General features: G+C 43.7%; 1 pseudogene; it reads right to left on the minus strand.

Moving 5' to 3' along the window:
* Positions 1-10,675: 10,675 nt before the first annotated feature.
* On the minus strand, positions 10,676-11,624 carry LOC116095536 (annotated as a pseudogene).
* Between the last annotated feature and the right edge of the window lie 8,238 nt (positions 11,625-19,862).

Raw genomic sequence — 19,862 nt, forward strand, 5'->3', positions numbered from 1 at the left:
GACTAATGGCTCCAGCAGCATATGTAGCAGAGGATGGCCAAGTCGGTCATCAATGGGAAGAGAGGCCCTTGGCCCTGTGAAGGTTCTATGCCTCAGTGTAGGGGAATGTCAGGACGAGGAAGCGTGAGAGGGTGGGTTGGTGAGCAGGGGGAGGGAGGAGGGAACAGGGGTTTTTTTGTTTTTGGCTTTTTTAAAAAATATTTTATTTTATTTTATTTTATTTGGAGGGGAACTGGGAAAGGAGATATCATATGACATGTAGATAAAGAAAGTATCTAATAAAAAGAAAGATGTTACAACAGAACTGGAGTGGAGGCTATCCCATAAACTGTTGCCTGTACATAGCATAGGTTCTTCTAGCTGGGCTGCCTTGTCTGACCTCAGTGGGAGAGAATGCATCTAGCCCCACAGAGTCTTGGTATACCAGGCAGGGTAATACCAGGAGGGAAGGAGATGAGGGGATGGGGGATAAGGATTGTGGGAAGGAGTGACTGTGGGTGACTGAAAGGCAGGCAGTGAGAGGAACATAAAGTGAATAAATAACAAAAAAGTATTATAAAAAAAAGAAAAGAAAAGGTTTGAACTTTTATGTACTTGCCTTTGAGTTTTAGGTGCTGAGATTGTGGGTAGGCATAAGACACATTTCTAGCTATAAACTCCCATCTTGTGATATCCTCTCATCTCTGTGGCACTGGTGTAATAAAAAATGGTGAAGGATAAAAAGGGCAACATTTGAAATGCAAATAAATAAAATAATTAATAAGAAATATTTTAAAAATTTTAAAAAGAAGCCATAAAAAATGGTGAAGGAACATTTTAAGTGTGCCACGAGAAGCTTCCAGTAAGACTGTTTAGTAAGCTCTTTAAGGCAACTGAGGTAGATTGATGGATGATAGTTCATATGCATTTCTGTATTATAAAAACAAAACTATCACGAAACGACTTTAAGGTTCAGAAGTTGGCTTAATTTGCTAGAATCCTTTGGATTCCATATGACTCTTTTATATCCCTATAATGGAATAAATGTAACATGAACATGCACCTTAAAACATTGAATTATCCTGTCTCAATGTTTCTTCTGTGGTTCATTGTCATGATAGACTATGACCTTCAACCAGGAACTGAAATAAACCTACCATTTCTCAAAAAAAAAAAAAAAAGTTACAACAGGAACTTTTCCCTAGGAAAATATTCCCTGCCCAACCATCGGCCATGCCTGCCAGAAGACCAGCTGGGCCCACTGCCCCTGGACAGTGGGACACACTCTCTGCTCCCTGGCCAACACCCTGTAGCCAACAAAAGGCCACACCTGCCAGAAGACCAAATAGGCTGTCCACCTTATCCCCAGTGTCCCCTCTCCTCCTTGTCACTGTACCCAAGTCCTGAACTTGGACAGACACTCTCTGCTGGACCAGAGGCCACACCAACCACCAGAATTCCAGAGATTCCCTTCTGGATCAAATCACACCAAGCAGTCTACCAACCTTCCTACCCCCAACTCAGATGGAGATGCCTGCTTGACAAGAAACTACAGCTGCCATCAGAAGTCCAACCCCTAGCTTGGGTGGAGATTCTCTGCACAGCAACATACCACATGGGCCCGAAGTCCAGAGAAGAAACAGAAACTAAGGAACAAGACATCCATGCAACAAGAACAAAGCCAGCAATCTGCACCTAGGCCTGTAATCACTACAAATCCAGATGTCTAGACCCCAGCATAAGGACACAATCAGCAACAGCCAGAGCGATATGTCACCACCAGAGCCCAGCTATCCTACTATAGCAATCCCTTAGGGGTACTTAAAGAAATGAACCAACCCCTTCAAGAAACCAAGAGAAAGACAAACAAAACATTGGAGGAAATAAATAAATCCCTTAAAGAGAGACAAGAGAAAAACAAACAGTTGAAGGAAATAAATAAAAGTGTTCAAGATTTGAAAATGGAAATAGAAACAATAAAGAAAACACAAACAGGAAATTCTAAAGAGGGAAAAATCTAGGTAAGCAAACAGGAACTACAGGCATAAGCATCACCAACAGAATACAAGAGATGGAAGAGAGAATCTCGGGAATTTATGACATGATAGAAGAAATAGATATATCAAATAAAATGTTAAATCTGAAAAACTCCTGATACAAAACACCCAGGAAATCTGGGACACCATAAAAAAGCATACCTAAGAATAGTAGGAATAGGAGAACCAGAAAAGATTGAACCGGAAAAGAGAGTCTATATGCCTCATAATAATCAAAACACTAAACATACGGAACAAAGAAAGAACATTAAATGCTGCAAGGGAGAAGGAGCAGGTAGCATGTAAAGGCAGATGATGTCTTAGTATTACACCCAACTTCCCCATGGAGGCTCTAAAAGCCAGAAGGGCCTGGACAGATGTTCTGAAGATCTAAGACACAACAGATGCCAGTCCGGACTACTAAATCCAGTAAAATTTTCAGTCACAATAGATAGAGAAAATACCTTATCTAAGTTGACAAATATAAATGGACTAGACATTATAAATGTGTATCATACCTTATAGTTTTCATAATTGTTATAATTGTATTCAGTTTATATATGAAAGAAAAAGAGCCTTTTATTGTACTAAAAGGGGGAATTTTAAAGAGATCAGCTTTTGTATTGTATGGATGCCTCACCTGTCAATTAAAAAGCCTATGGCCTATGGCTTTGGCAGAAAATAAAGGCGGGAGGAGAAGTAATTTTGAGAGAGAAGCTAGAAAAGAGAGGAGGCAGACACACGATACCTGAGCACAGTAACCAGCCACATGGCAAAATGTAGGTTAAAATAAATGGGTTATGAGCTAGTCAGAGTAGAGCCTAGCTATATGGCCAAGGTATTTGTAGATAGAATCTGAGTCTGAGTCTTATTTCTGGGAGCATGGGCTGGGAGGAAGAACCAGGACTTAATTTGAACACTAAAGGTCAATGCAAAGTGCAAGGGGCTCAGAAGAGGCCTGTGGTGGTTTGAACAAGATTGGCCCCATAGGCTCACATATTTCAATATTTAGTCACAAGGGAGTGAAGACTTTGGAAGGATTAGAAAGATTAGGAGCTATGTCCTTATTGGAAGAAGTGTGTCACTCACAGGAGAGAGGCTTTAAAGTTTCAAAAGCCCATGCCAAGCCCCGTATCTTTTTTTTGTCTGTGGATCAGGATGTAACTTCACAATAACTGTGGTATTTTGAATAGGAATGGCTTCCATAGACTTGTGTGCTTGAATGTTTGGCCCATAGGGAATAGCACTATTAGGAGGTGTGGCCTTGCTGGAGGAAGTGTGTCAGTGTGTTAGTGGGCTTTGTGGTCTCAGAATCTAGTCCTAGTGTGGCTCAGTCTACCCACCCCACCCCCCATTGTCTGTGGATCAAGATGTAGAAGTCTCAGCTCCTTCTCCAGCACTATGTTTGCCTGCACTCCACCATGTTTCCCGCCATGATGATAACAAACTAAACTTCTAAAACTGTAAGTCAAGCCCAATTATATGTTTCCTTTATATGAGTTGCCATGGTCATGGTATCTTTGCACAGCAACAAAACCTTAACTAGGACAATGATAATGGACTAAACTTCTAAAACTGTAAGCCCCCAGTTGCATGCTTATCTTTATGATAGTTGCCATAGTCATAATGTCTCTTCACAGCAATAAACCACTGACTACAAGGCCAGCCATATTTTTTTTAATTATTAAATTATTTTATTTATTTACATTCTAAATGTTGCCCTAATTCTTGGTCCTCCCTAGAGTTTTTCACCTCATTCCCCTTTGCAACTGAGACAGTGCTCCTCATCTACCCATCACCACTGACCCCCTCACTCTCCTATTTACCCCTGCCTCAGCCCTCCAGAATGCCCGTTTCCTGGGGCACCAAGTGTCTACTGTATTAGGCCCATCCTCTCCCACTGAGGCCAGATAAGGCAATCTTCTGCTACGTATGTACCAGGGAGAATAGACCAGCCCATGTATGCTCTTTGGTTGGTAGCTCAGTCTCTGGAATTTCTGAGGTGTCTGGATTAGTTGACACTATTGTTCTTTTTATGGGGTTGCCATCCCCTTCTTTTATTTCAGTCCTTCCCCCAACTCTTCTACAGGGGTCCAATGGTAGGTTGTAAGTATCTGCATCTGTCTCAATCAGCTGCTGGTAGACCCTCTCAGAGGACAGGCATGCTAGGCTCCTATCTGCAAGCACAACATGGCATCAGTAATAGTGTTAGGGTTTGGTGCCTGCCCATGGGATGGATCCCAAGTTGGGCCATTCTTTGGATGACCTTTCCTTCAGTCTATACTCCATTTTTGTCCTTGCATTTCTTTTAGACTGGAAAATTCTGGGTCAAAAATTTTGAAGGTATGTAATGTAGGTGGCCCCATCCCTCCACTAGGGGCACTGTCTATCTACTGAAGGTGGTCTCTTCAGATTCCATTGCCCCACAGTTGGACATTTCAGCTAAAGTCATCCCCATTGAGTCCTGGGAGCCTCTCACATCCAAGGTCCCAGGGACTTTGTAGAGGTTCCCCCCTGTTTCCAACACTCTTCGGTTGCATATTTCAATGAATTCTCCTGGCCCTCTGGGCTTCTCTCCTGTCTCCCACCATGCCTGATCCTGAGTTCCTTTTTCTTCCTGCATCTCCCACACAGGTCCCTCTCTTGCTCTGCCTCCCATGTTTCTTTTGTTCCCTCTTCTAAGTGGGATTGAAGCATCCTCCCTTGAAGGCCAGCCATCTTGAAAAGGGAAGGACAAAGTGCAAGAACAGATGTTTTCCAATTTTGAAGCCATCCATAAAGCCATAGCAAACCAAAAAGGATGACACCTGCCTGAGATGACATGGAATTTATTAAATTGGGGTTGTCACTCCAGACACCAGTACTAAAACATATTGGCTGACAATTTTAGTTTAGAACATAAAAATCTTTCAATGGGGAAAAGATAATATTTTTCAAAAATGTGGATGAGATACATGGATATCCACAAAAGAATGAATGTAACTTGGCCCTTGAAACATACCATAGACAACACTAATTCAGAATGGATCAAAACCTAAAACACAGGTTCAAGATGGCAGCAGGCACTGGCACCTGCAAGACCACAGGATCACTCTGAGGAGCCAGAGAGACCCATGGGGACTCCAAAGAGAGACACAGTGGCAGTCTTCAGGGCCCAAAACACCTCCCAAGCAACTAAAAGTAAGGCAGGTCTTATGGGAAGAAGCTGCCTAAAAGTGGCCTCATGAAGTTGGAAGGAAAGATGGAAGAGAATGGAGAAGCTAGAGATGAGGGAGCCATATGGGAGGATGACAACAGCAGACAGAAAAGATGTCATTGCTGAATAGGGCGGGTGCTCATCAGCGCGGTTATTCAGTCTTCAGGGAGGCATGGACCAGCAGCAAAGCCTGTAACATGAAGCCTCTGTTTCTACATCCCTTGCTGCTTGCCCTGCTGGGATGAGGAGAGTGCTGGGTTTAGCAGCTGTCCACAGGCTGCAAGCACAACTGACATACCTAGTGAGCCACATGTTGGCCTGCATGAAGGCTGGAACGTATGCAGTGGCCTAGAGAGAGCTTTCTCAGATCCTGCTCCTGGAAACCCTTCCAAGCTACAAGATCACCCTGACTCTGGGCAATAATAGTATATACAAGACACATGTCCATAAGAGTCCAGTATTAGTGGTGTTTCAGAAACCTAGAACCAGGCCAATGACTCCTTACAATAAGTATTTGCATGTACATCTGTTTTGGCAACAAAATATAAAGTATGACACACAGTTCACAATGCCACTCCAATGAACAAATGTGCAATAAAGAGGTGGGAAAGATGGAGGAAAGGAGCAGTGGGCGTAGAGCAGAGAGGCACAACATGAGCGGCAACCAATGGGGGAGCATGTTGTTGCTGAGTAGGACCAGCAGTGTGTGGCTGCCTGGAGCTCGTGGAGGCTCTGTCCCCAGGTTCTCTGTCCAGGTACAAAATCACTCTGGCTCTGAGCAATGACAGGATGTCTGAGAAGGTAAACAGTTTGAATTCTGAATTCCAGGGCCCTTGGAAAGGCCTCCATGGTCCCTGCTGCCCCAGGAGGTCATGTTGGTGTCATGTGATCATGTGGATGTGAGTGGATGGACTGTGCTGCCTCCACAGTCCATGTTGATACATGTGGCCCATATGGATGTCTGTGGTCTGTGCTGTGTGGAGACTGTGGACTATGCTGCTGCTTGAGACCATGTTGATGTTCCGATCCATTCACCACCAGAGGACATATGACTGTTTGTGGCCTGCAGTGCCACCTGAGGCCATGTTGGTGTTCACATTCCATTCCACATCGAGAGGCTGTGTCTGTGCTCTGACTGGAGACGTGGTGGAAGTCCATGGTCTGTGCTGCTGCCTGAAGTCATGTTGATGTCCCTGGGCTGTACTGCCAGTGGGGGCCATGTTGCTATCTGTGGCCCACACTACAGCCAAAGGTCCCTGTTGATGTCTGTGGTCTGGGTTTTCCATAGAAATCATGTGGAAGGAGATGATCTGGGCTATTGATGGCTGTCATGGGTAAGGAAGCGCCTTCCACAGAGGTATCAATGGTGACTACAGGCCCACAGTTGAGAATGAGAGGCTTTTAAAGTTTCTGTGACAACCTCTTTCCCCATCTCCCACCTCCCTCCGGAAGAAAAAGAAACGATTTCGACAAGAAACCATTAAAGAGAACCCTTAAAATTATGATGGGCAATTTTTTTTCTAGCCCACAATTCTACCTACATTCCCAGAGACCTGCTGGCACCAGTGACAACCACCTCTGTCTGCATTCCTAGAGGACAGCTGGTACTAGGGACAACCAGGTATGACAGCACCACAGACCCTACACCTGCCAGGTCCCCTTAGAGCACACCCAACAACTGTTAACTGCACCCTATTCCCTGCACTCCATTTTGGTCCCTAAAGTCTGCCTACTTTCCCAGAGGCCACTCTGACACTAGGGACCCCAGGCAAGCTGGTACTAGGTAGCCCAGAAGCTAGGTCAGCACCCAAAACCCAAGAGGACATGCAGGCCACAAAAAACCCAGAGGAGACACCCTACTGTACCTGAAGACTCCTAAACACTAGAACCCCAGGCCACTTAGGCTAGAAGACAGAGAGGAAAGAGAAACCGAAGTGGAGAAAACATCAAAAAATCACCATTCCAACAAAGATAAACTCAGAAATCTGCATCTAAACCTATAATAACTATAAAACCAGATGGGTAAAAGCCAGCTTAAGAACACAATCAACAGTTGTGGAATACAGCACCACCATAGCCCAGTTATCCTACTACAGAAATTCCTGAATACCCTGAGACAGCTGAAGCGTAAGGAAATGACCTTAAATCCAATCTTATGAAGATGATAAAGGCTTTAAAGAGAAAATTAATAAATCCCTTAGAGAAACACAGGGAAATACAATCAAACAAGTGAAGGAAATGAATAAAACTGTTGAAGACCTGAAAATGGAAATAGAAGCAATAAAGAAAACACAAACTGAGGGAATTCTGCAGATGAAGATCCTAGGTAAGAGAAAATAAACTACAGATACAAGCATCACCAATCGAATACAAGAGCTGGAAGACAGAAACTCAGGTGCTGAAGATATAATAGAAGAAAATGATATGTCAGTCAAAGAAAATGTTAAATCTAGAAACATCCAGGAGATTTGGGACACTATAAAAGAACAAACCTAAGAATAATAGGAATAGAAGAAGAAGATTCCCAGATCAATGATTCCTTGATCATTGAAGAAAGTTTTTCTAACCTAAAGAAAGAGATGCCTATTAACATACCAGAAGCATACAGAACACCAAATAGATTGGACCAAAAAAGAAAATTCTCCCACCACATAATGAGCAAAACATTAAATGTACAGAACAAATAATATTAAGAACCATGAGGAGAAAAAAACAAGTAACATATAAAGACAGATCTATTAGAATTAGACCTGACTTCTCAACAGAGACACTAAAATCCAGAAAAGCATGGGCAGGCATTTTGCAGTCTCTAAGAGACCACACATGCTAGCCCAGATTACTAATCCCATAAAAACTTTCAATGACCATAGATGGAAAAAAACAAGATATTCTATGACACTGTAGGGTGGGCTTTGAGCCTTCTACCTGGCTGTCCAGAAGCTAGTCTGCTCCCAGCTTCCTTTGGATGGTGATGTAGAACTCTTAGCTCCTACAGTGCCAAACCTGCCTGGAGGTTGCTGTGCCTCCTGCCATGATGATAATGGACTGGAATTCTGAAACTGTAAGCCAGCCCCAATTAAAGGTTCTCCTTTATAAGAATGGCCTTGGTCATGGTGTCTGTTCACACTAGTAAAACCCTATCTAAGACAGATGCCTTATGTGAAATTTTCAAATAATCAATAAAAATATCATGTTGGAAAAAAAATAAAAGAAAAATTTGAAAACCCTAAAAGACAGTGTAAAAACAAAACAGGAGTAAATTTTCACGACATTGGATCAATAAACAATTTCTTAGAACTACTGCAAAATAACACGAGATAAAAATGTTTGTCCAGATTTCATTTCTTCTTAAAAGGGGGAACAAAATACCCACGGAAGGAGTTGCAGATACTAACTATGGAGCAGAGACTGAAGGAAGGATAAGCTAGCCTGATATAGCTGTCTTCTGAGAGGCTCTGACAGTACCTGACTAATACAGATGTAGAGATTCACAGCCATCCATTGAACTGAGTACAGGGTCCCCAACGAAGGAGTTAAAGAAAGGACCAAAAGAGCTGAAAGGTTTGCAGCCCCTTAGGACAAACAACAATATGAACTAACTAGTACCCTCAGAGCTCCCAGGGTCTCAACCACCAACCAAGGACTATACATGGTGGGACTGATTGTTCTGGCAGCATGTGTACAGTAGAGGATTGCAAAATCGATCAATGGGAGAAGAGGCCCTTGGCTCTATGAAGGTCCTGTGCCCAGTGTAGGCAGTGTAATGCCAGGGCCAATAAGTGGGAGAGGGTGGGGTGACAAGCAGGGGGTTGGGGGAGGCAACAGGCGTTCTTGTTGGTTTTTGGGTTTTGGTTTTTTTTGGTTTGTTTTTTCTTTTTTTTTCTTTTTTGTAGGGGAAACTGGGAAAGGAGATATCATATGACATGTAAATAAGGAAAATATCTAATAAGAAAAAAAAAAGTTTGTCCAGGAGTGATAGAGTATGGCTGCAATACCATAAAGAGGTTGGAGGCTAGAGGATATCTGTGAGTTTGAGGCTATCTGAGTCTACATAGTGAGTTCCAGACAAGGCAGGACTAGACAGTGTGGATTTCTCTCTTTAAAAAAAGGGGGGGGGACATGAATTGGATTTTACCAAAGTGAAAGCTTTTATAATCAAAGGGCATCATCAAAGAGGCAAAAACTCGCCCAGGTGTGGTACTCCTTCCGATAATCCCAACACTGGGGAGGTGAAGGCAGGGAGATCAAAATTCAAGGTTTTCTTTACAAATGTGGGAAGTCAGGCCACAGAATAAAATTGGAGGGACTGAGGCCTCTTTAATGAAAGAATGGTTCAGGCACTGAATCGCAGAGGAATTTCCTGAATGGAATTCTACTCTGAAGATGACAGGTTGTCCATATCTGTCACCATCAAATGGGGGGAAAAGAACCTGCGGCCACAGGTTAGATGCACCCTTGAATGCGGCATGTAACTTAGAGCAGACATTAGGAGGTTCTGATGAGAACCCAGCTCCTTCTCTTTCAGTAATACATCATTTCACTGGAGAGGTCACCATGGATACCCATAGACCACACTGAATGTATATGTGAAGTTTGATCTCTGAGATGTATTGATTCTGTGCCACACACCATCAGCATAATATTGTCATGACCACACATGCTGTAATACTTAGCATGTACTGCCTCAGCCTTCTGCTGTCTATGTTATGGTGCTGTTTATAGTAGGCATCTTTTCTGTTGGTTTATAGGTATGCTGTTCCATTCTGTGAACTATCCCAAGTTACATGCTACACATTACTTGCTGTTTTCTAGGTAGAGGAACCAACATATCAGACCATGGCCAAATGACTCATATTACTTCTCTATAGACAAAGAACTTCCCACCTCCTGTCAGGCTGGACCATACTACTTGCTTTGACCAAAAGAATGTGTGGGAAGAGAAGCAGGCCACCCTTCACAAGCTGAGTCATGGTAAGTTTGTCAACTGCTTCTCTGCTTCTGTTAAAGGATCACATGTTGGATATAAGGTTCCTCCTTCAAGACAAAAATGAGAGCATAGAAAGCCACTGCCAACCAATAGCTACGAACAAGAGCTACCAAGTGTTTGGAATTATACTTCATGAAACCTATCGATCAGCCGGGCTGTGGTGGCGCACGCCTTTAATCCTAGCACTTGGGAGGCAGAGGCAGGCGGATTTCCGAGTTCGAGGCCAGCCTGGTCTACAGAGTGAGTGCCAGGACAGCCAGGGCTACAGAGAGAAACCCTGTCTCGAAAAACCATAAATAAAAAAAAAAAAGAAACCTATCGATCAATAAGTCACATTAGTTTCATGATGTTTTGTCCCAAGTACTAAGTATTACTTTGGTTCAAATGACCAGGTCAGTTTCATAAAAATAAAGATGTTGTCCTTTTCTTAAATAGTGAATACTCAAAAAAAAAAATCCAGCTTCCCAAGATCCTGGTTCACCAGTAGACCCTACCATGTCCCATCACCTTAAGAAATGCTCTCTTGATGTCCTTGTTTCTCAGACTGTAGACCACAGGGTTGAGCAAGGCTGTGAAGACATTGTAAAAGAGTGATATCTGCTTGTCTCGCTCAGGGGAGTAGCTGGAGTTGGACCTCATGTAGATGTAAGTGGCTGGAGCAAAGAAGAATGTGACCACAGTCAGGTGGGAGGCACAGGTAGAGAAAGCCTTGCAGCGGCCCTGGGTAGACTTGATCTTGAGAATTGCCTTGGCAATACGAATGTAGGAGGCCACAATGAGGGAAATTGGAATAACAACCAAAAAGACACTCCAGACCAAGTCCACCATCTCAATAAGGTGGGTATCCATGCAAGCCAGGCTACACACTGAAGGACCTTCACACAAGTAGTGGTTGACCCTGTTGGGCTTACAATATGGCAGACTCATGGTGAAGAAAATAAACAATAAAGAGGAAAAGAAACCAGAGATCCAAGTCCCTGCTGCCAACTGTATGCACAGGCCCCAATTGAGGATGACAGTGTAACGCAGTGGATAGCAAATGGCCACATACCGGTCATAAGTCATGACAACAAAGAAGGTGCTCTCGGTAATGCTCAGAGAACCAAACACATACATCTGCATCCAACAGCCAGCAGCCAGCAAAGGAGATGGTCTGAGAGTGAGCAAGAAGATGCACCAACATCTGGGGCATGGTGGTGGTGACATAGCTCATATCCAACAGGGAGAGGGTACAGAGGAAGAAGTACATGGGAGTGTGCAGCTGTGTGTCCAGGCAGACCAGCATGATGATGAGCCTGTTGCCCAGGACTGAGCTCAGGTAAATAAGAAGAAAGACAATGAAGAGGATGCTGTTGGTTGTGGGGTCACTGGAAAAGCCACACAGGAGGAACTCAGAAACCCAACTTTGGATCTGCCTTGGAATCATGCAAATCACCAAGCCTGTAAAAGAATAACATTCAACTGTGTCCATCCCACTGTGGCTCCTGATACATGGTAGCCCAACAAGATGGCATCTACAGAAGTAGGAAGGCTGGGGTGTTGATTCCAAGCACACTGCTTAGTTCTCCCCTCTTCTCAAGTTACTTGACTCCTCAGTGCTTCAGTCTCTTCATCTATAAAATGAGGATGATGACACTCATTTCCCTGGATTATGATGAATAGCTAACTATTAATTATTAGTAACTATTAATTGATTCAGCTTAATAGATAAGTATCTCACATAATCTTTGGAAACACCGCATAACACATGACAGGTCGGATACTGTCTCACATCCTCTGGGAAGGCAGAGACAGAGGATGCCCATAGCAAGAGCACTAAGTACACACTTACTGAAATGATGAGCACCAGGTTCAACTGTGAGACTCTGCCCAGTGAATAAGGTGAGAGCAATTGAGGAAGAATTCCATGTGAGTCACTGACCACACACAGACACACACATGCATACACTGTCTTATGATTGATGATATAATTTTATAGTACTGTGCTCTGGGGACCTGACAACCTTTCTAGGAGATGCAAATGAGTGGCAGTAACCTCTCTCTCTCTTTTTTATCCCTACCTCTGTGCACAAACACACACACACACACACACACACACACACGCACAAAATCAATTCCAAGTGTACCATTGATTTAAGTGCTACATATAAAGCAACCAGATGTTTAGAATCAAACCAAATAAATATCTTCGTTGTTTTGGAGGGATAAACAAAAATTGCTTTAAAAAAATATGGAGAGATAGCTCACAGGTTAAGAGCACTGACTCCTCATCCAGAGGTCCTGAGTTCAATTCCCAGCAACCACATAGAGGCTCACAACCATCTGTAATGGGATCCGATGCCCTCTTCTGGTGTATCTGAAGACAGCAACAATGTGCTTATATAGGTAAAACTAAATAAATCTTAAAACTAAAATAGCAGTGAGTACGATGTAAATTGAATACATATAAATTATTAATTAATTAATTAACTAATTAAAAAGAGAAAAATATGGAAAATATTTACCATAGAGAAAAGAATGCCAGACCAGAATGAATTAAAAAGAAGTACCGGAAAGATTTATGTAGAGAACTAGGGAAAAAAATCTGTACCTACACACCAAAGCAACCGCTCCAACAGGATAAATGGAAAATGAAGGGACGTTTCTCAAAGGCAGCTACCTGAATGAGCAGCAATCAGGCATAGAGGCCCTCAGCACAGTTACAGTGTAAATCCCTACCTACACTTGCTCAGTCTCCCAGGCTCCCATCACCTCTAGCGGACCAGGATGGGCGTTTCTCAAAGGCAGCTACCTGAATGAGCAGCAATCAGGCATAGACGCCCTCAGCACAGTTACAGTGTAAATCCCTACCTACACTTGCTCAGTCTCCCAGGCTCCCATCACCTCTAGCGGACCAGGATGGGCGTTTCTCATAGGCGGCTACCTGAATGAGCAGCAATCAGGCATAGACGCCCTCAGCACAGTTACAGTGTAAATCCCTACCTACACTTGCTCAGTCTCCCAGGCTCCCATCACCTCTAGCGGACCAGGATGGCTACAGTAAAGTATGCTCACTAGTGAGGAGGGCAGCTGGAGCCAATGGGAGAAGAGCAAACTCAAATGGTTCTTCCAATAGTTGTTGCATTGGTGCATATCCCCTGCAACTGAGCACAGAGTGCATTACCAGCAAGTCAGCTATGAATTGGATTCCCACACACATGCTTATGCATATCCGTGCAGATGGTCAAGAAAAGATATTCATAACCGGGACTTCAAAACATGACTCAAAATGGTCTGCAATAGGGCATCAGTCAAGTGCCAATAACCAGCACAGTGAATAAAGCAGGAGTGCAACCTTGAGCTGAAATACTGAAGAGACTTCAAGTCCTCCTCACTGTCCCTTCCCTTCATCCTCACATGGCCAGGCTACCACCTCATCCTTCACTTTCACCCCAGGTCAGAAGCCAATCACCTCAACCTGCATTCAGGTCAGCATCCTTCCCCTTCCCCCGCCCATGCTCTCCCTGCCTCTTAGCATCTCTCCATGATTACTGCAGTAGTTTTGAGGGGTGGGGTTGGTTGAGGTGGTGGTATATCATGCTGGAGCTGTCTGAGTCCTTTTAAGAGTTCCCCAGCTCTATCATTTGGGCCAGGTCTTTCCTCACCTGCCTGCTCTGTGAACACTTCAGCCTCATAGCATAGGGGTCCCCTCCATCTCCCCTCTCTCCAGGCATAGTCTCCCAGTGTCCTGCACCCCTCTGCCTCTTTCACACCTTGAGCTGCTTGCTTAGCTTCTCATCATGGGGGAGGACACACACTGTGGCCACAGCTCTGCCAGAAAACCTTCCCTGCTGTGTTCCCACCTCCCAGCCCTAACCCAGGCAGGATACATCCTACATTTCTTGTTCATTGGCCAGTTACAGTCTGAAGAATCCTAGAGTGGTCTGATGATAATTTTGGACTGAATTCCCAAACAATTGAGAGAATGACCCACAACAGAGTAGAGACTGTATGGATGATTTTCTACCTTTGCAATAACAATAGGCTGGAGAGATGGCTTAGAGGTTAAGAGCACTGACTGCCCTTCCAGAGATCCTGAATTCAATTCCCAGCAACCACGTGGTGGCCCACAACCATCTATAACAGGATCTATTTCCTCTTCTGGTGTGCCTGAAGACAACTACAGTGTACTCAGAAATATAAAAGTAAATAAATAAATTGTCACGCAGCACTCATCTACTTCAGTTGTGTCCATGTGTCAGGTCTAAAAAACCTGATCAAGGACCTGAGGCATATGCTTCACAGAGAGCCAGTCTCCTGAGTATTCAGTCGCTGACATCTCCTAGTTCTGATGTGTTCCAGATTGCTCTCTGCTAGTCTGTGGTGAGATCTTCGTGCTTTCTTTATTCAGGCATAAAGGTGCCCTAAGAAATATTTTGTTATTAGCTAAAATTGAGATTTAGCATTGTTTCCTGGCCTCCACAGTGTTTCAATGATCCTAATTGATTTCCTAACTGTTATTAGCTTGGAATTTTTACAAGGGAAGCTGCCTTAGCAGACAGGGTGTCCCCAGAATTAGCAATAAAGGTTGGGCATTATTGCCTATGATTCCCACAAGGAAGCTGCCTTATCAGGCAGGGTGTCTCCAGAGTTAGAGATAGTAATCAGACACTATTGCTATCTGTAAACATAGTTAGAACTCTAAGAGCAGTGCCACACAAGGCAGAATTGCTTTACAAACTAGAGAGTAGTTGAAAAGTTTCCCAGAACTAATGTTTGCATTACAAGCCAAAACATTCCCAGGAGCTGCTAGAATGGGACCTCCTGGTGCTTACCTGCTTCAGACCAAGAGAATTTGCTTAGGGCTGCCAAGATAGCCCAGAGGGGAAGAGCACTTACACCTGATTGTTTGATCTTACTGACTTTGATGTGACCACTACCTGCCTACCTGCCTACGTGATCCCTCACATTCACCCTGTTTCTGTATACTATATAAGCCTGATTTTCACTTTGTGCAAATACACTCAGATACCACACTTCTTTGTGTCGTTGTCACCCACTGAATTCTTTGCCCACCAGGCCAGAATTCTTATCACCCTGTGGAACAAGGGGTCCCCGCAAAACCCAGTCTGTGGCAATAAATAAATCTTAAAAGAAAGTGCAATAACAAAACAACTACTTATTTTGTATAATTTATATATCCCAGCAATTGTTTCACCAACTTTAGTAAAACATCGCAACAACTCACTGAAGGGAGTATTTTTAAACCATGTTGTAGGTAAAAGACTAACACCTAAAGAGAGAGCAGGGTGTTCAAGATTACAGCTAGAGGGCTGGCGAAATGGGTCAGCGGGTAAGAGCACTGACTGCTCTTCCGAAGGTCCTGAGTTTGGATCTCAGCAACCACATGGTGGCTTACAACCACTCGTAATGAGATTGGACACCCTCTTCTGTTACATCTGAAGACAGCTACAGTGAATTACACCAGAGCAAGCGGCAGCTACAGTATACTCATACACATAAAATAAATCAAATAAATCTTAAAAAAAAAAAAAAAGATGGGCATTGGTGGCACATGGCTTTAATCCCAGCACTTGGGAGGCAGAGGCAGGTGGATTTCTGAGTTCAAGGCCAGCCTGGTCTACATAGTGAGTTCCAGGACAGCCAGGGCTACACAGAGAAAGAGAAACCCTGTCTCAAAAAACCAAAAAAAAAAGATTACAGCTAGAAGTAGGAGTTGAGATGGCCGGGCTGAGTGCCAGGCTCTCAGTCACTGCCTTCTCTGCTCTGGCACACAGGCTCTCAAGTGGGAAGTGAGGGATGCAGTCTTCAGTGTCCTCTAGTTGAGCCTGCTGAGATGCTGCACAGACCAGAGCTCCTAAGACAGAGCTGATGATTAGCTGATAGTTGTCTGTACCAGCTCAAATGCTGAGATTCCTCTCATGTCTGAGTGTGGGAGGCCACAGCTGTACTCAAAGGCAGAGATAACAAATTGAGGGAGGCTAGAGAGATGGCTCAGCAGTTAAGAGCACTGACTGCTCTTCTGAAGGTCCTGAGTTCAAATCCCAGCAACCACATGGTGGCTCACAACCATTTGTAATGAGATCTGATGCCCTCTGGAGTGTCTGAAGACAGCTACAATGTACTTTCATATAATAAATAAGTACAATCTTTAAAAAAAAAAAAAACACAAATTGAAGGAGATTTTAGAAATTTTGAACTCAAGATATTTGATGAAAAATCCCTCCCCCTTTCTCTCCTCTTTCAAATACAGTTTCCATGGCACCTCCGGTGACACCATTAAGCTGACTAACACTTTTTTGTTTTACCACATCAATAGCCTCTGTCTTCATTGACAGTGTCCCTTCTAAGCTTTGTGGCTCAGGCCTGAGACCTGTACTCAGGAGAGATGACAGCAAGGTTGTAAATTCCAGGTGAAAACAAGCTACAAGGAACACTGTATCGGGGGAGAGGGGAGAGCATAACCATGTGTCTGAGGCTTGAACCTGTGATCCCAGAACTTAGAAAGTTGAGGGTTGGGATTTTTTTTTTCTGAGACAGGGTTTCACTAGGTAACTTGGGCTGTCCTGGAACTCACTATATAGACCAGGCTGGCTTCCAATTCCCAGAGATCCACCTGCCTCTGACTCCCAAATGATGGAGTTAAAGGTGTGCGCCATGTCCCAGGACAGAGGATCAGGATTTTAAGAACAGACTCAGCTACACAGCTTGCTCAAGGCCAGATGAGTCCACAAAACCAAAGAGTAAAATTGTCGTGACCCTAAGAAGCATGCCAAGCTACCACTCTGTGATGGAGAAAAGTTCCTTTCTACATAGGCCAGCACTGCTCTCTCAAGAATGTAGTTTTGCAACTTGAGTTCTTAGAGTTCAGAACATTGTACTGTTTGTTCCCAATACCTATGGAGAATGTGGCATGAAACAGTAAGTTCTCATAATGGAAGGAGGACAGACAGGCAGGAATGAAGGGAACAAAATTGAGAGAGGGAGCAGACAATTTGGGGAAGCTTTTGAAAGATTTTGGAATGTATACATGGAAGACCCAGAGATGGCTGGTCTGGCTATTTCTGACCTCTAGCCCCACACATGCCTGGACCCCACCCAAAAGCCCAAGGCCACTGGCCATCTTACCATCCATGGATTCAACAAGCTCTCACTGAGTGGCTGATTCTTGCTCTTATGGGAAAGAAACTAGCCAAGAAGACCCTGGGGCAACAGAGTGAGAGAATCCAGATGTTGGGCAGCCCAGTCTCCCGAAAATAACCAAAGTTTCTTGGAGCTTAAGTCTGAGTCTTTTGCCTTCTCCACACAGAGGAGAACCGCTCCTGACAATGTTGCCTGTAAGATCTTGAGACACCATGGGAGCTTCCGCATCTTAGCCTCTTCCCAGTGGAATGAACTGCTGGGTTCTTATAACCCTGCCTTCTCTCTTGGCCCCCAGAAGAACTGGGAAAGGGACATTTCTGTCCCCAGCATGGATCCCCTAAATGCTGTCAAGAAGAACATTACAAGGAAGAGACTCTTGGGGGACACATTACAAGGAAATAACTCTATGTGGAGAAGTAATGACCTTTTTCCTTTAACAGGCTAACTGAAGAATATGAGCAGCTCAGAACATAGACTGTGAAACAGTCAAGACCTGAAATCCATTTACTGCCCAGACCCTGAGCCCTGACTTCCAATGAAACCGTGTTTGAGTCAGATCTCTATCCCTTCCTGAACTATGCATCTAATATCTGAGACACTACTACCACAGGAGGATTTAACTCCCCACCATGACTCGTTGTCATTGGAGGTCAGCAGGATCTACTGAGAGACCAAAGCAGGAACAATATACATTGAAGGTTAAGGTTTTTGTTTGCAGTTAAGACAGTTAAGAATTACTAAATATACATTTTTTTCACTATTTAAAAAAAAAAAGTTAAGAATAACTCCGTTCGTCCTGTGCTCATTAAAGTTTCTGTTTATAGATAAGAAATAAGTTCAGGTTTTATCTGGGTTAAGTCCTTGCAAGTTAAGGTTTCCATTTATAATTAAGAATACTTCCTGGCCTAGAGAGATGGCTCAGCAGTTAAGAGCACTAACTGCTCTTCCAGAGGTCCTGAATTCAATTGCCAGCAACTACATGGTGGTTCATAACCATCTGTAGTGGGATCTGATGCCCTCTTCTGGTGTATCTGAAGATGGCTACAGTGTACTCATACATTAAATAAATAAATAAATAAATCTTTTAAAAAAAGATTAAGTTCTTTTTTCGTTTTTTTCTTTTTTCTTTTTTTTATTTTTTACACTCCATATTTTATCCGCCCCCCATCCAACTCCAACTATTCCACATCCCATACCTCCTCCCCACACTCCTGTCTTCGCATGGATGTCCCCACCCCACCTGACCTCTAAATTCCCTGGAGCCTTCAGTGTCTTGAGGGTTAGATGCATCATCTCTGAATGAACACAGAACCGGCAGTCCTCTACTGTATGTGTGTTGGGGGCTTCATATCATCTGGTGTAAGCTGTCTGTTTGGTAGTCCAGTGTTTGAGAGATCTCAGGGGTCCAGATTAATTAAGACTCCTGGTCCTCCTACAGGATGGCCCTTCTCCTCAGCTTCTTTCAGCTTTCCTCTAGTTCAACAACAGGGGTCAGTTGCTTCTGTCCATTGGTTGGGTGCAAATATCTGCATCTAACTCTTTCAGCTGTTTGCTGGGTCTTTCAGAGGGTAGTCATGATAGGTCCCTTTTGTGAGTGCTCCATAGCCTCGGTAATAGTGTCAGGCTTTGGGACCTCCCCTTGAGCTGGATCCCACTTTGGGCCTATCGCTGGACCTTCTTTTCCTCAGGCTCCTCTCCATTTCCATCCCTGTAATTCTTTCAGACAGGAACAATTGTGGGTCAGAGACATGACTGTGGGATGGCCACCTACACTAAACTTGGGATTCTGTTCACATGATGTAATCTTTACCCTGTTCTTTCTCTTTTGTTGGATTTTTCTAACAATTGATAACAGCCAACTCTCTCGACCCTGTGAACACCTTATCTCTCCCATAAATGGGACTTCAAGAGCCCAGCAGGGACTGCTTTCTAAAATCCTGACTCGGGCTGGAGAGATGGTTCAGCAGTTAAGAGCACTGACTGCTGCTCTTCCACAGGTCCTGAGTTCAATTCCCAGCAACCACATGGTGACTCACAACCATCTGTAATGGGATCCGATGCTCTCTTCTGGTGTGTCTGAAGACAACAACAGTGTACTCACATACATTAAATAAATTAATAAATCTTAAAAAAAATAAAAAATAAATAAAATCCTGACTTAGAGATAAGCAGTCAGACAGGCCACTGTACCCTAAAATAAAATGTGCTTTAATAATATAATCATGGAGTCAGTCTTTCTCCTAGAAATTCTCAGGGTAGCAGTACCCTGCCAGTGAAATGAGTAACGTCACCCAGAGAATCATGGCTCTTAGGTGCATAATCAAACTTGGGTTTCCAGATATATCAAGTTCCCAAGCATTTTTTTGTTCTGCCTCAGCTGTCTCTTCTGTAAATTGTCAGCAGTGACCTCTTCCTGTCTGCGGTTGTGTGTGACTATGAATTAAGTGTGGTGATGCTGAGCACCTGGTACAAGAGCTGGCCAACTTTCCATGACCATGAATGCATGGAATGGACATTCCTG

This window comes from Mastomys coucha, unplaced genomic scaffold (genome assembly GCF_008632895.1).
Source record: "Mastomys coucha isolate ucsf_1 unplaced genomic scaffold, UCSF_Mcou_1 pScaffold18, whole genome shotgun sequence".
Classification (NCBI taxonomy): domain Eukaryota; kingdom Metazoa; phylum Chordata; class Mammalia; order Rodentia; family Muridae; genus Mastomys; species Mastomys coucha.